Source organism: Maylandia zebra, linkage group LG2 (genome assembly GCF_041146795.1).
Source record: "Maylandia zebra isolate NMK-2024a linkage group LG2, Mzebra_GT3a, whole genome shotgun sequence".
Lineage (NCBI taxonomy): Eukaryota > Metazoa > Chordata > Actinopteri > Cichliformes > Cichlidae > Maylandia > Maylandia zebra.
In genome coordinates, this window is record NC_135168.1 from 19,955,103 (window position 1) to 19,971,999 (window position 16,897).

Here is a 16,897-nt window from a genome sequence, read left to right on the forward strand (position 1 = left end):
AGGTGTCTTTTATGATGTTTTGGGCCTTTTTAAAACAGTGGGCGTTGTGTAGAACTTCCAGTGTGGGGAGAGGGCAGCCAGTGATCTTTTGGGCGGTGTTAATGATCCCTTGGAGTGCTTTCCTCTGAGCCCCTGTGCAGCTAGTGTACCAGATGCATATGCAGTAAGTTAGAACACTCTCAATGGTGGCTCTGTAGAAGGACACCAGCAGTCTCTGTGTGATGTTATTCCTCCTGAGAATTCTCAGGAAGTACAGTCTCTGTTGGGCCTTTTTCAGCAGCTCGGAGGTGTTCACACTCCAGGAAAGGTTCTCCTCTATATTGACTCCCAGGAAGCGGAAGCTTGCCACCCTTTCTACACAGTCCCCATTTATGAATAGTGGTTGGATCTCTGCCTTTTTCCTTCTGAAGTCTATTATGAGTTCTTTGGTTTTTGAAGTGTTGAGGAGGAGGTTATTGGCCTTACACCATGACGTCAGCTGCTCCACCTCGTCTCTGTACGTAGACTCGTCTCCCTTGGAAATGAGCCCCACCACTGTGGTGTCATCTGCAAATTTCACAAAGATGTTGCTGTGGTGGCGAGGAGTGCAGTCGTGTGTGTAGAGAGAGTAGAGCAGTGGACTGAGCACACAGCCCTGGGGTGAGCCAGTGCTGAGACTCAGGGCTGAGGATGTGTGATGGCCAACTCTGACTCTCTGTCTACGGCCCGAGAGGAAGCTATTGATCCACATGCAGGTGCTGTATGGAAGCCCCAGGTCTTGTAGCTTGGCCACCAGTTTGTGTGGAAGGATGGTGTTAAAAGCTGAGCAGTAATCCACGAAGAGCATCCGCACATAGCTACCATGCTCTTCCAGGTGAGTTAATGCAGCATGGAGTGCTGTGGCTACAGCGTCTTCCGTGGATCGGTTTGCTCTGTAGGCAAACTGGTGTGGATCCAGGCTGCGGGGCAGGGCTGCTGTGATGTGTCTGCGGACCAGCTTCTCAAAGCATTTCATTACCACTGGGGTGAGTGCCACCGGTCTGTAGTCATTCAGGCCGGTGATGTGGGGCTTCTTAGGCAAGGGGACTATGGTGGAGGACTTCAGGCAGAGTGGGACAGTCGCCTGTGCGAGGGATTTGTTGAAAATCCTGGTGAAGATCCCAGCCAGCTGTCCTGCACAATCCCTCAATATTCGACCTGGCACACCATCAGGACCCGCCGCCTTCCTCGGGTTAACAGCCTGCAGCATGCGCCTCACCTCGTGCTCTTCCAGGGTGAGGGTGGTGCTGCTATGGGTGGCGTGTTGCTGCTGTGGCTCCAATACCTCCGGTACCCTGGTCTCAAAGCGGGCAAAGAAGATATTCAGCTCCTCTGCCAGCTCCAGGTCACCGTCCGCAGCTCCGAGATTGATCTTATAGTTGGTTAGGTGCTGGATGCCTTGCCACACCTGCCGGCTGGTATTACTCTTCAAATGGTCCTTTAATTACTTTATCACCAGCTGTGACTACAGCTGATAATCAACCATGTTTCATAGGGATGTGACTACATTTAGAAATGTCACGCATTTTTAGGTATAAAGCAAAAGATGCAATGAAATAAATAAGCTATCACATATTAATCCAAATGAATTCACTGAAATACATCTGCACATTTCTGCAGCCTGACTTATTACACACGTGAACACAGTACACATTTGTTTACTGCAAGCTTGTTTCAGAGATGTGATGCAGTTAAATCTGTATGCGTCTGTTTCCTTGTAGTGTTAGTAGAGATGGTGAACCTGACACAATCCTGTGTTTAGTGTGAAGGAAACCAGTTAACAGCCGGTTTAGTAAAATTCTCTTGAACTCATGGAAAACTCATCGTCGTCTCGAAGTGAGCAGCTGAAGCGTCCCGTGTGATCAGAGGTCCTCGTCGTCCTCGCTCACCATGACGTCGAGCTCTTTGTCTTTCCGTACGACGCTCTCTGTGATGAACTCCTTGTGCTGCTCCTCCAGCTCACGCAGCTCCGCCTGCAGGCGCTCCAGGTGGAGCACTCGCCTGTTCCCCAGCAGCCGGCTGGGGAGTGGGTTCATGTCGTTGAAGGCGATGCTGGTCAGCTTCCTGCATGGACACACGCAGGTGGAAAGGACTCGATCACCAACACAGAGGAACTGGAAACTGATCAGCTTGAGTGTTTCTGTTTTATGCTGCTTGATACTTCAGGTACTGCAGTTTGAGCAGGAAATACTGGACTGACTGGACCACATGTATCCGAGAGCTGCAGATACTTAAAAATCTTTAAATCGTTGTTACTGTGATCAGGGAAATTTAAACTTCTCACAAAATTTCAGTAAAAAGGGTTTGAAGCTCAAAGATTCAACAGCTACATCCGCTACACTTCTGAGAGTGTAACAGCTCGTAGATTAAGGCGGGTGGAGGCGAGTGCGTACCTGGCATTGGAGACGGTCTTTGTGAAGAAGCGTAGGTACTGGTACATCTCCACGCTGTCGTGAATCTTCAGGATGTCGTCCTCTTTGTATTTGAACAGAGCCAGAGTGTATCTGAAGATCACCTGCAGCACAGACACGCATTTCATAACAGGACACTCACGCCACACAATTAATTGGAAACTTTGAGGAGGTGAGTCATAAAATTACTCTTTCAGTTGTGGTGCAGTTGGGCCCTTTACTCATTACAGCTCTGATCGATTTCCAATAAGCCACTTGGTTCCTCAGTTGCCAGATAATATTAACTTACTTGGTAGTTGAGCTTTAAGTTTAAATTAAACTTTTGGGTTGGATCTACGTGGCTGAAGCTGTTGTCAGCATTTATCCCTGTGTGGTATATATTTCTGTGTCTGAACTGTGATTTTATTTCCTGAGACAAACGATGTAAAAGCTGTGCTGCATTTGTCACATTGCAGAAACAAGCCCAAAGCCATTGTCCCGCTCATCGTCTGGATTTACGCTGCTTGTGGTAGACTGTGAGGTCGTTACTAGAATGATCTGCTTTCCCACTCCTATTTCATGTCACATGACAGTTCCCCATGCTTAGTAAACAATGTCTTATTACTCCTAAAATGTAAATAAAGACATCTAAAGGTGAAAACAAAATCATTTTTGTTTCCATGGACACTACTGTGGTGCATTCAAGTGTTGTCTGCATTTCTGTCATGGTGTGTTCGGGTGTATGGTACCTTGGTACCCTCATACAGGAAGGCGTCCCACAGAGGCATCAGGATGTCGCTGGGCAGACTCTCCACAAAAACCACCAGGAACCAGTTGAAGGTGACCAGAGAGACGTCAATGTTGTGATCCTCAAAGTGAGATGCCAGGCGAGGAAGCTTCTCCGCCATGAAGTCCTTCAGCACGCGCTGGTCCGCCTGAGCACAAAGACTCACAGAGATCAGCCTCACTGATCACTAAAACAGATCACAGCAGGCAAGCAGGTGAGTGTGTCTGCTGACCTGAGAGGCCACCAGATTCTTGGTGTAGTAGTCCTGAGGCATGATGGCTTCCACGACTGCCACCAGACACCAGAAGGCGTCTTCGTCACTTTGGAGGACCAACAGAGCGAGGGCCGCTAACCTGTGGACATTGATGGAAGGTGACGTTGTGTCTGGAAGGCGGGTCCACATAAGAACTCAGATATAATATTTATATTTTTGTTCTAACCTATTGAGTCCCTGGCAGTAGCCAATGGCAAGGTTGTGCCAGCCAGCAGGATGCTGCGGAGCTGCTGAAGGGCGGGGCTGGAGTCTGAAAGTAAGAGCTCGTTTAGACTCTATTCTGTGAACAGGCTTGCTCCCACGAATATGTGAATTCATCTGTAAAAGAGTTTAACTCTAATGCACCTGTTCCTCCTGCTCCCTGCTGCAGGGCGGCCTGTTGGACTACGAATGCCAGTGCGGAGCTAAGAAGATCAAAGAGGAGCTGTTGTTCTTGAACCTGCCAAAGTGAGTAACCTCAAATCGGTCCCCAAAGGCCTCAAACCACCACAGTTCAGTCGGTGTCAGTTTTGTTCATGTCATGTCCTCCTTGCGTCTTCCTTTGAGCCTCTCCTCTTTGTCTCATCTCTTTCAGTGTGCTGATCCTCCAGCTGAAGTGGTTTACGTTCACTCCATCGTTCACCGTGGAGAAGAAGAACAGCCCCATTGTTCTGACACAGCAGCTGGTGATCAGCCAGGACACAGCCTTTACTGAAGAGGTAAGGGAAAAGGCACACCGTTCATTTCAAGTATGGATGGAGCCCATTTCTAAGCTAACGGGTGGTGCCGCTGCCCTCTCCCAGTAAACTGCTCGCTATTTGTTGGTCAGCGTGATCAGTCGTTTGGGCTCCTCAGCTTACAGCGGTGAGTGGGTGCTTTCAGACACATGTGCTGAATGCAGGTCAGCTTTGAAAGTTTATGAGACGTTAATAAGTGCGCCTTCTCCTCTCAGGACATTACGTCTGTGACGGCGTTCACCAGATGAGCGGAAGAGACGACGTCACAGACAGCCGGCTCACGTACGATGACGAGTTGGTCTGCCAGACCACGTGTGAGTCTGTGTGTGAGCAGCGGCAGAGAACAGCTTACCTGCTATTCTATAAAAGACAGGTGACGTCTCCCAGCAAACAGTCAGCATGTCTGTGCAAATATTCAGTGTAACTTGTAGAAAAACCCTCACACTCAGTTTATTTGTGTTTTTCTTTTTCTATTTCTTACTTTCTTTGCCGCACTAGAAAGGCAGCAGAGTCGGGACTCAGATCTGCAGCAACACCTTCATTGTTATTGTTATTATTGTTGTTAGTACTGTTGTTGTTATGATTGATATTGTTACTGTTATGATCAGTTTTATTATTATTATCATTATTAATTTTTTAATACATTTGTTTATCTTTATTATTAGTAGTAGTAATGTTGTTGTTTATGTTGTTATTGTTATTATTATTACTGGTATTTTTGACATTATTATTATTATTTTGTTGTTATTGTCATTATTAGTAGAAGTAGTATTAGTTATATCATTTTTATATCAGCCTGGAGTGAACAACATGAAAGCATGGATCCATCCTCCCTCACATTCACAATTCAGGCTGCTGGTGTAATCGTGCGGGGGATATTTTCCTGGTACACTTTGGGACCTTTAAATGCTACAGTCTGAGTATTGTTATGACCACAGTGTACCCTCTTCTGATGGCTGAAAGTAAAAGGGGGTCCAGTACCGGTTCCGGTACCAGGCCTACTGACAATTTAACATAATGTAAAATGGTAACATCGTAAACATAATGTTACCATTTAACATAATGTAAAATGGTAACATTGTAAACATAATGTTACCATTTAACATAATGTGAAATGGTAACATCGTAAACATAATGTTACAATTTAACATAATGTAAATGGTAACATTGTAAACATAATGTTACCATTTAACATAATGTGAAATGGTAACATTGTAAACAGAATGTTACCATTTAACATAATGTAAAATGGTAACATTGTAAACAGAATGTTACCATTTAACATAATGTAAAATGGTAACATTGTAAACAGAATGTTACCATTTAACATAATGTGAAATGGTAACATTGTAAACAGAATGTTACCATTTAACATAATGTAAAATGGTAACATTGTAAACAGAATGTTACCATTTAACACAATGTGAAATGGTAACATTGTAAACAGAATGTTACCATTTAACATAATGTGAAATGGTAACATTGTAAACAGAATGTTACCATTTAACATAATGTGAAATGGTAACATTGTAAACAGAATGTTACCATTTAACATTATGTTAAATATAACTAACGGATTTACTTTACCAAATGGACCATCCCGGCCTTGCCGTATTGGTCTATTTGATTCACCTTTGTTTTTATTGTTTATTTTATTTTCACTTGCTACACATAGGACAGACATGACTGGGGGAAAGAAAGGGGAGAAAGAAAGAGGGAAAGAAAAACAGCAGGGAAGAGGAATGGTGATAAAGGGCAAAAAACAAAAACCAACAAAACAAACAGACAAAAAATATATATATCAGTCACTTCAACTCAAAGAAGTCCAGACGCTTTTCTTTCCAAGCTCCTTTGACTGACTGTTAGGACAACTTATTTATTGCAAGCATGCAGTACAAGAATAACTCGATGTTTCTGACTTTGCATTACGAATTTTTTACCCACTGACAAACATTTCAAATGAAATTAAATTAAAAAACAATTTGTGGTAACCTGATTTTAATTCAAAAAGAATCATTAACAACACTTCTTGTAATGGTGTCAAAATCAGCCCAACTTTTATTTTCAAATGCAAAAAGTAAAAGAAAATGAGCCAACATACTGGACACATATAATTGTCAATATAATTGTTTATAAACAATTATACTGTCATCATTGTTACAGATATGGAAACTTTATTAACAATTTGTCCAAGTAAAAAAATGCCCTGCTAATTGTTGGGGTTTTCTCTCCTCTAGCCCTTTCCTTTAAGCTCTTCTTTACATCCCCCCACCCCCACCTTTTCTTTTTTCTTAATAATATAACAATAAAAACAATTGGCTGCATTTTAAATGTGTCAGATCAATGTCTTTATTCAAGAATACAAGAAATGGTAATAGCTGCATGTGTGTTTGTGTGTGTGCATAATATGCATACTTTACTTGTTGGATCCAAATCCCACAAGGAATAAAATAAAACAAGAAGACAAATTATCCTTTCAAAAAAACAGAGATTGTGGATGCGTCTGGCTTTCATAACTGGATGCAGGATAATACTTAGGCACTGGAAGTCATCCAGCCCCTGTTCTCTCAGGGAATGGACTGAACAAATGTCTAAGATGGCATCATATGAACGGGTTATGTACAGAATTAAGGGGAGAGAAGACATTTTTGAGCAGGTCTGGGGTCCTTTTTTGGTGTACATCGACAATGTCTCCTAGATATTATGATAAATGTTCTTTTTGGGGGGGGGGGGGGGGGGGGGGGGGTTTCATGTGTCATTGGTATTTTTGTTGTTGTCTTTTTTTTTTTTTTTTTTTTTTTTTACTTTGAAAGTCAGTAGAGGGAAGAAATTGTCTTAATGTCATCAGAGGTCAAGGTTATGTTTTGTTTTTAGGCACCTGGGCCCTGTTTCAGGAAGCCGGTTTAGAAAACTCAGAGTGAAAAACGATACTCAGGGTTGAGTAACCCCGAACTGTCCAACTCGGAATATTCGGTTTCAGAAAGGCTGATAACAATTAGTTCAGTCAACGCGGAGTTGCTTTAACCCCAAGTGAAGCGCGCGGACGAGGATACATAAAGCCCTGATAAGCGGAGCACAGATTAAGCGAGTCACCATGGAGATGGAGGGAAAGAAGGCGCGGTCAATGTATTTCACAGCGCTTGAGGCCGAAATTCTGATGGCAGCATATGCCGATAACATGCAAATTCCGCGGAAAAAAGTAACACAGCCACAGCTGCAAAAGAAAGGGAGCATTCATGGCAAAACATAGCCGACAGAGTCAATGCGTGAGTGTTAATCTAAACATTGATCTAGGGATTTCCACCCATTTAACACGTTATTTTATCATATGTTATTTTATTTGTTATTTTATACATTTTATTTTGTGATGTGATGTGAGCGCAGGTGCAACCCAACAGGCCCCAAACGTTCCTGGCAGCAAGTAAAAATGAAATATAAAAATATAGTCCAAACAGGTAAGGTGTAATTGTATTATGAGCCATAGTGCTTGGTCTGTTTGTCCCGTGTAAATCAATTGCAGTTAGAGGCTACATTAATTTTCTTTCTGTAAGCACTTATTGAAATTATCTGAGCACATTACAAGTACATATTTGCTTACTCTGTATGCTCAAATGTGACCCGTTATAGCCAACAGAAAAAAAGCGGAGGCCCGAAAAACAGGTGGGGGTCCTCCACCACTCACAGAGGCTGAGCAGTTGCCCTCAGCCAAAACAGTGGGCGCCCTGTGGCCGAAGGCATCTCTGCGGGGACATCCTCTGAGTCAATAACCCCGCAAGACACAAGTGCCCACATAAGAGGTAAATTCAAAATAATACATGATGTGCATACATCCTTTCTTCACAGTCACCTTTGCAGTGCTACTCATTCATTTGATAAACTCTTTACCATAATGGATTATTTTGTAGTGAAGTTATTTTCCTACTGATTTTGCCTTCCCTCAGTCTTGGTTGTCTTTGAGAGCATAATGACAATGAAGTGTAAGGTGATTGGTATGTTTGTTAATTGCCATTTGGTCCCTTGTAAGTTATAAGTGACCTGTATAAACCTCATATTCTATCAGTTGATGGTGATGGTGTACTGCATCTGGTGCAGCCTCCTGTTGAGCCAGACCAACATGCAGTTGTGAGTAATACTCCACAGATTATATGAGTGTACAGTAGAACAGCAATGTTGTTTATTTCTTTACTGCAGGAAAATAATGAAGAAACATTGACAGCTGTTACAGAGGAGGAAGCAACAGAGACACTTTATGAGGTTTACATCTTTTAATACTTTGTGTACAGGAAACACAGGTGACCAATAAAGCCAGTTGAACAAAAAATCTGTTTATTCTTCTTTCAACATGTTGAGGTGATGGGTCAAAAGAAATGATTGTGACATATGGTGTCTCTGACTGCGCTTCCATCTTGTATGTCCGTGGGAGGGTCAGGATGTTCATGGTTTGGATCACTGCTGATGTTTGGTTCAGAAGGACAGTGTTCTCCTCTAATTGTGGCAATGTTGTGAAGAATCACACATGCCACAATAATGTCACATGCCCTTTCTGGGGTGACCCTGAGTCTTTGCAGGCACTGGAACCGGGCCTTAAGCATTCCGATAGCCATTTCAACTCTGGCTCTTGTCCTGCAATTAGCCAGATTATATCGCTGCTGTGGGCCCGGTTCAGGGTCAGAGTAAGGGGTAAGCAAATAGGGTAAACATGGATACCCCCTATCACCAAGCAAGTAGCCAGTGAACTCTCCTAAGACAGAAGGATACACTCCAGTTCAAATGTCCCTGAAGCAATTGGTCTTTATATATTTTACAGTATTCTCAACTCACCATGTCCAAATTTTGTGCTCAGTGTACATTCACGGAATATTTGTGAGTCATGGACAGAGCCTGGCCACTTGGCTTCCACATTTGTGATAATGTTGGCAGCATCACATATGATCTTCACAGTGCAGAGAACACAAATTAGCATCCATTACTATAATGAAATAATTTGTTAGTTTGAAATGCTACAGGGAACTATGTACCTGTACATTGATGCTGTGGAAAGACTTCCTGTTCACATAGTCTCCTTCATTTACTGAAGGAGCAATGATTGGAATGTGAGTGCCATCTATACAGCCAATCACGCCTGGGAACCGTGAAAATAAATGTAAAATTTAAGTAGTAGTTCAAATATCACCACATCATGAATTAAGTTTTGGTCATCCTGATACCTGCACATGCGTAATATATGGCCTGAGGATGTTATCCAAATAACTTAGAGATTGTGCTGAGAAACGGTAACGTTCGCACAGAAAATCATCAGGAAATGATAAAATGTCCAAACGCGCTCTAATCACTCTCTCCCGGCGGAGAGCTCTGCGGAGAATTTGGGCTTCACGATCTACTGGCTCTTCAAGGAAGGAGCACGCCATGTCTGACACTTCCTACTGTCAGGTTTCCGACAAAGGGGCGGAGACAGTCAGGGTTAGTTGTAGTAAACCTGCTAGGGGGCAGGTTAGCTTCACGGAGTGTGTCGTCATAGTGACTCACTGAGGCTTCATCTGAACTCGCTTTGTGAAACCGAAAACCCGGCGTTTTCGTTAACTCAGGGTATACTTACTCAGTTTTTCCACTAAACCGGCTTCCTGAAACAGGGCCCTGGGTGTTTTGCCCCCATTACTTTTGTTTTTGCTGATGTTTCCCAGGAGGCGGTATATCATTTTGTTTCTCCTGGGTTTTTTTTTTTTTTTTTTTGTTTGTTTGTTTGTCTGTTTGTCTTAGTTACTGTTAGTCCTTATTTGTTGGTTGTTGTTAAGAAACGGACAGAGAACTGACAGTATGATTATTCCAGTTGTATATTTGTTAACGTTTCTGTCCATCCAAAATATGAATAAAAAAAACCCAAAAAAAAAAAAACAAGAAGACAAACAAAAACAAAACAAAAATATATTTCTCTCCCTTCCCAGGTCAGGTTCACAAAAGCATTGCAGCTCTTTATTCCTCTTGTACAGCTCCAGAGTCTGTCAGCCAAAAAGAAACTACTGAGGTTCCAACACCCAGTGTTTCTGTAAACACAGATGAAAATGAACAGTCATCCACATCTAAAAGATTTGTAGATTCGAGGGACCGGTATAATACATCTAGTACATCTTTGTTTAAACCTCAGAACACAAAAAGGGAACAAACCATTGTATACAGATTTAAAAGTGCGCAAAGCAACGAACAGTCACCCTCTGAAACAGCTGAGGTTATCACAACCATTGTTTCTGTAAATACACAGGAACAGTCACCCACCTCAAAAAGATTAGTATATTCAAGGGACCAGTGTATCTACTCTGGTCAAAAGAATCCATGCTTCGTACTGATGTCCACAATTCTTTTTTATTCCTCTCACAATCATGGAGCACCGTGAAAACTAGAAACGAGTAAAATAATATCAATAGCACATATGACATCCATCTCAGCCACTTATTTCTTTTCACAAGGTGCACAAGTGCTTAACAAATAACAGCATAATGTTTTTACCGTGTACGCCTTGTAAAACCAGTAGTAGAAAAGTTGTAGATTCGTGCTCTTGTGGGGGAGACGTATGTTATCCACCACCTCGATAGCTAGCCGAGAGTTCGAGGGTCACTAGAGCCGCCGAGAACGCATGAACTACTTACGGTAGGACGTTTTGCCAAAGTAAGACGTTTTGTCAGAACACCGAGTCCTCAGGAGGATGCAGCCCATGAATTTGGACACGATCTCAGATGCACTTCTGGTGTTGTCATGGCAACCCACACAAACATTTCAGCGTCAGCTACAATGAGGCGGAGCCCTTACTGAAACACTGAGCTCAGGTAGAGTGAAAGACAACATTTTTCCGCATCCAAAACAGCAGCGCTGTTCCTGTGACCTCTAGTAAAGCCTCTACTTGGGAAAAGGGAGTCTTTCATCAAAGCATCCTGCAGAAGTTGAATAAAAATATGCAAATGTTTAAATGATGCAACTTAATGAAGGCTGACAGCAGTTGTACTATTTTACATTGCAGCGAACAGGGGTGACCATTATTTTCAACGTTTTTCCAGCATTTTTCACATTGAAAGTGAAATAATATAAATAATGTGTCAATTAAATTGCGTTAATATTTAAAAATACAAAAACTACAGCTTTGTTCACAAGCCAATAAAAATGTACTTGGGCCAGTGGTAAATGAAAATAACACTTATTCAGCACCTGGTTGTTGCGGCTGCATCAGGACACCAGATGTTCAGCCTCCATCCTGTAGGCAGACTTATCCCCGTCTGAGAGGAGTCCAATAATGGTGGTGTCATCTGCAAGCTTAATTAATTTGACAGACTGGTGGTTGGAGGTGTGGCAGTTGGTGTACAGGGAGAAGGGCATAGAAGAAAGAACACAGCCCTGAGGGGAGCTCGTGCTGATGGTCCGGGAGTCCAAGACATTCTTCCCCAGCCTCACTGGTTGCTTCCTGTCCGTCAGGAAGTCAGTGATCCACCGGCAGATGGGATCAGGCACATTCATCTGGGAAAGCAATCCTTGAAGAAGGTCTGAAAGGATGGTGTTGAAGGTAGAGCTGAAGTCCACAAACAGGATCCTAGCATAGATTCTGCAGGACAAAGTGTAGGGCCATGTTGATGGCATCGTCTACAGACCTGTTGGCTCTGTATGCAAACTGCAGGGGGTCCAGGAGGGGGGCCGTGAGGGTCTTAAGATAGGAGAGAACCAGGCGCTCAAAAGACTTCCTGACCAGATGTCAGAGCCACAGGTCTGTAGTCTTTTCGTCCAGTGATCTTTGGCTTCTTGAAAGCTATATATGATATAAAAATTATATAAAAACTGTTAATCAGCAAAAGAAATGATATCATAGTTCTTATAAAGAAAGCCTCTATCAATCAAACACTAGCAGTGTAGCAATGTTGTTCACTTACACTGTATATAAAACACTGATTTTGGCTACATCCAGTTTTTACTGTATTATAAACATTTTTTACCATGAAGAGTAAAGTGTTTGGCATTTTTGTCATTGTTATTGAGCTCAGAGATCAGGCCCAGCCCAGTATCTACCTGGTTATGAGCAAGGAGCTGGAGGTGATAACTCAACAATAACCAGGCCATGCATGCATGGATGGATGCATGGATGGATCAGTTTGTAGGCTGTGTGTGGTCAGCAGCAGGCTGCTGGGTGTGGACCAAGAGGGAAAGCCCAGCATGTGAAACCCATCAGCAGAAGGCCAGAACAAAGGTGCACAGACAAACGCAGCCCAGACACTCAGGCAGGACGAGTAAAATAAATGGCAGCAAACACAGTATGATGTGGTAAAATGTGCTTTCTTTCACAAACAGATAGCACAAACAAGAATCACAAGAATCTCCTTTGTGGTTCTTGTTTTTCTTTTGAGTACATTAATAAAAAGTTGAAATAAAGTGGCAATAAAATTCATGCACTGAAGACCACACGAAACCCTAATTCACCCTACTACCTGTTGCCTTCACATTCCATTTGCATCCCTTGTCCACAGAATCAAAAATGACCCTTCTTCACTAAAGATCGAACATAAAGCAATTGCATTTTAAATGGAAGCCCATTTTGCATTAAGAAACACTATCAGCAATCAGAAATTGTGTATATCAGAGTTCTCTGTTTTTACTGTCCTGAAAACTGCATTAATTCAGTGGATGCGGTTAGGTTCAAAACAACGTAATATAAGAGGGCAACCAATTCAATCTAAGAGGGATCCAATTTTTATCCATTCATGTACCAGTTACTGGCTTTTTGCTGTTATGTTCTCATATCGCGTGAGAGTTTATTTGCCAGGTGTCAGAAGTCTAATAATGAATAAAGTTCAGGATATGCTTAAAAACTCACCTCAGTATAGCCGTCATCAGAAGGAAGTGCGCTTCACTGACTCATCAACTTGTCTCAGGCTTTCCACAAAGTTTCACAGTTGACCTTAAAGTAAGATGCTGCAAGCTTACCTTGCAGTGTATTACTTTTTAAGGTCTAAAGACCTTAAAGTGCGCTATAGATTGAAGTGATTTGAACTGACAACAGGGCTAATTCAGCACTTCAAGTTAACATCAATAAAAGTTTTTAAATTTATTCTGATTTCCGTTTGTTTTCATTGCCTGTGCTATCTGTTATTTAGTTCAAATTGTGGGTAGATAATGCTGTGCTGTCATGTGACCTGTTCTCTCATGTGTGCCTTTCTCTTGTTTTGTATGTATTTCTCGTTTGTTATTTATTCCTATTTTATTCCTGCAATTGGTATGGAATTCATTTTTTTTTTAAAATTGATCAGTGTTTTGAAATTAGATGTGATGAAGATGTGACCTTAATTTACAAAATCAACATCATGTTGGATTCAATGAGACATGAAACTAGTGCATGAAACAGGTCTCAGTAAATGTTCTCATAGACTGCAATACACTGCCCCCTGCTGGTCATTATAAAGTCTGCAGATGTCATTTGACATGAATGTCATATTTGTGAAACAAAATAAAGGACTCTGTAAAATAAATGAAAATCAAATATTTATATACAGAATATTTATGTACAAATGCTGAAAAAGACATTTGAACAAGATGCACACCCAGTAAAATTTAAAAAAAAAAGAAAAGTCAGTTTTATCATGTGACTATCATGCTGTCATTTCTGCACAATGCACTTTACACCAGATCAAAATAAAACACTGTGAGGTCGTTCTAACCGGAAGCCCAGAGAGCGTCGACAATGCAGCACAATGCCCTGAAGCATCAGCATCAAAATATACTTCAAGTACCAAAAAGTACTCATTGTGCAGAATGCCCTATTTTTGAATAGCTGGACATTTTAATTACTTTATCACCAGCTGTGACTACAGGTGATAATCAACCATGTTTCATAGGGATGTGACTACATTTAGAAATGTCACGCATTTTTAGGTATAAAGCAAAAGATGCAATGAAATAAATAAGCTATCACATATTAATCCAAATGAATTCACTGAAGTACATCTGCACATTTCTGCAGCCTGACTTATTACACACGTGAACACAGTACACATTTGTTTACTGCAAGCTTGTTTCAGAGATGTGATGCAGTTAAATCTGTATGCGTCTGTTTCCTTGTAGTGTTAGTAGAGATGGTGAACCTGACACAATCCTGTGTTTGGTGTGAAGGAAACCAGTTAACAGCCGGTTTAGTAAAATTCTCTTGAACTCATGGAAAACTCATCGTCGTCTCGAAGTGAGCAGCTGAAGCGTCCCGTGTGATCAGAGGTCCTCGTCGTCCTCGCTCACCATGACGTCGAGCTCTTTGTCTTTCCGTACGACGCTCTCTGTGATGAACTCCTTGTGCTGCTCCTCCAGCTCACGCAGCTCCGCCTGCAGGCGCTCCAGGTGGAGCACTCGCCTGTTCCTCAGCAGCCGGCTGGGGAATGGGTTCATGTCGTTGAAGGCGATGCTGGTAAGCTTCCTGCATGGACACACGCAGGTGGAAAGGACTCGATCACCAACACAGAGGAACTGGAAACTGATCAGCTTGAGTGTTTCTGTTTTATGCTGCTTGATACTTCAGGTACTGCAGTTTGAGCAGGAAATACTGGACTGACTGGACCACATGTATCCGAGAGCTGCAGATACTTAAAAATCTTTAAATCGTTGTTACTGTGATCAGGGAAATTTAAACTTCTCACAAAATTTCAGTAAAAAGGGTTTGAAGCTCAAAGATTCAACAGCTACATCCGCTACACTTCTGAGAGTGTAACAGCTCGTAGATTAAGGCGGGTGGAGGCGAGTGCGTACCTGGCATTGGAGACGGTCTTTGTGAAGAAGCGTAGGTACTGGTAGATCTCCACGCTGTCGTGAATCTTCAGGATGTCGTCCTCTTTGTATTTGAACAGAGCCAGAGTGTATCTGAAGATCACCTGCAGCACAGACACGCATTTCATAACAGGACACTCACGCCACACAATTAATTGGAAACTTTGAGGAGGTGAGTCATAAAATTACTCTTTCAGTTGTGGTGCAGTTGGGCCCTTTACTCATTACAGCTCTGATCGATTTCCAATAAGCCACTTGGTTCCTCAGTTGCCAGATAATATTAACTTACTTGGTAGTTGAGCTTTAAGTTTAAATTAAACTTTTGGGTTGGATCTACGTGGCTGAAGCTGTTGTCAGCATTTATCCCTGTGTGGTATATATTTCTGTGTCTGAACTGTGATTTTATTTCCTGAGACAAACGATGTAAAAGCTGTGCTGCATTTGTCACATTGCAGAAACAAGCCCAAAGCCATTGTCCCGCTCATCGTCTGGATTTACGCTGCTTGTGGTAGACTGTGAGGTCGTTACTAGAATGATCTGCTTTCCCACTCCTATTTCATGTCACATGACAGTTCCCCATGCTTAGTAAACAATGTCTTATTACTCCTAAAATGTAAATAAAGACATCTAAAGGTGAAAACAAAATCATTTTTGTTTCCATGGACACTACTGTGGTGCATTCAAGTGTTGTCTGCATTTCTGTCATGGTGTGTTCGGGTGTATGGTACCTTGGTACCCTCATACAGGAAGGCGTCCCACAGAGGCATCAGGATGTCGCTGGGCAGACTCTCCACAAAAACCACCAGGAAGCAGTTGAAGGTGACCAGAGAGACGTCAATGTTGTGATCCTCAAAGTGAGATGCCAGGCGAGGAAGCTTCTCCGCCATGAAGTCCTTCAGCACGCGCTGGTCCGCCTGAGCACAAAGACTCACAGAGATCAGCCTCACTGATCACTAAAACAGATCACAGCAGGCAAGCAGGTGAGTGTGTCTGCTGACCTGAGAGGCCACCAGATTCTTGGTGTAGTAGTCCTGAGGCATGATGGCTTCCACGACTGCCACCAGACACCAGAAGGCGTCTTCGTCACTTTGGAGGACCAGCAGAGCGAGGGCCGCTAACCTGTGGACATTGATGGAAGGTGAGGTTCTGCCTGGAAGGCGGGTCCACATAAGAACTCAGATATAAAATTTATACTTTTGTTCTGACCTGTTGAGTACCTGGCAGTAGCCAATGGCAGGGTTATGCCCGGAGAAGGCCAGAAGGATGCGGCGGAGCTGCTGGAGGGCAGGGCTGGAGGGCGGGGCTGGACGGCGAGGAGAAGTGCTGATTGGTCGTCAGGGTTCGGTGAAGGTCCAGCTGGACCTGCCTGGAGGCAGGATTAGGAGCTGTCCGACTCTTCTCACACAGCTGGAAACAGAACAGGATTACTGAGTGCTCGCCAGCATTCCCGACAGGAAGAAGGAGGAGCCACCTGTGCTCAGGTGCGGATAAAGCACTCTCTCTCTCTACAGCTGTACCTGCTGATAGCGTTGCGTGTGGCACTCTTGGCTTGTCAAAGTTCTGGCTCGGACCAAACAGCGCCACACTCTGCCGATACTCCCGAGGGACGCCTTCACGCACCAGAATTTTGAGCTCAGGTGAGATGATGAAGTCATCGTCGGACCTGCCTGCAAGGTACTGAACCCAGCGGCTCAGCAGGGAGTGCTCCATGTAATAATGTGAATTATTGTTTGCAAGATGTTTTGTTCCACAATAGATTGTGTTGCTGCACGGACGTTTTAGAGTGTCACACAAGTAAGGATGGTTAGGCTGTATGTTGCTATTGTACATGGCAGAGGACCAATCTGAGTCGCATGACTTGTTAATAAAACTGACTACCCCGTTGGGTAGGAAATAGATATTCTGGAGTCTGTCGTGAATGAGACCAGAATAT

The 16,897-nt window shown here is 43.0% G+C and overlaps 2 pseudogenes; both read right to left on the minus strand.

The window, feature by feature from the left end:
• Positions 1 to 1,880: 1,880 nt before the first annotated feature.
• Positions 1,881 to 4,034, minus strand: LOC112431916 (TBC1 domain family member 2A-like; annotated as a pseudogene).
• Positions 4,035 to 14,622: 10,588 nt separating this feature from the next.
• LOC112431914 (TBC1 domain family member 2A-like) lies at positions 14,623 to 16,628 on the minus strand (annotated as a pseudogene).
• Positions 16,629 to 16,897: the final 269 nt, after the last annotated feature.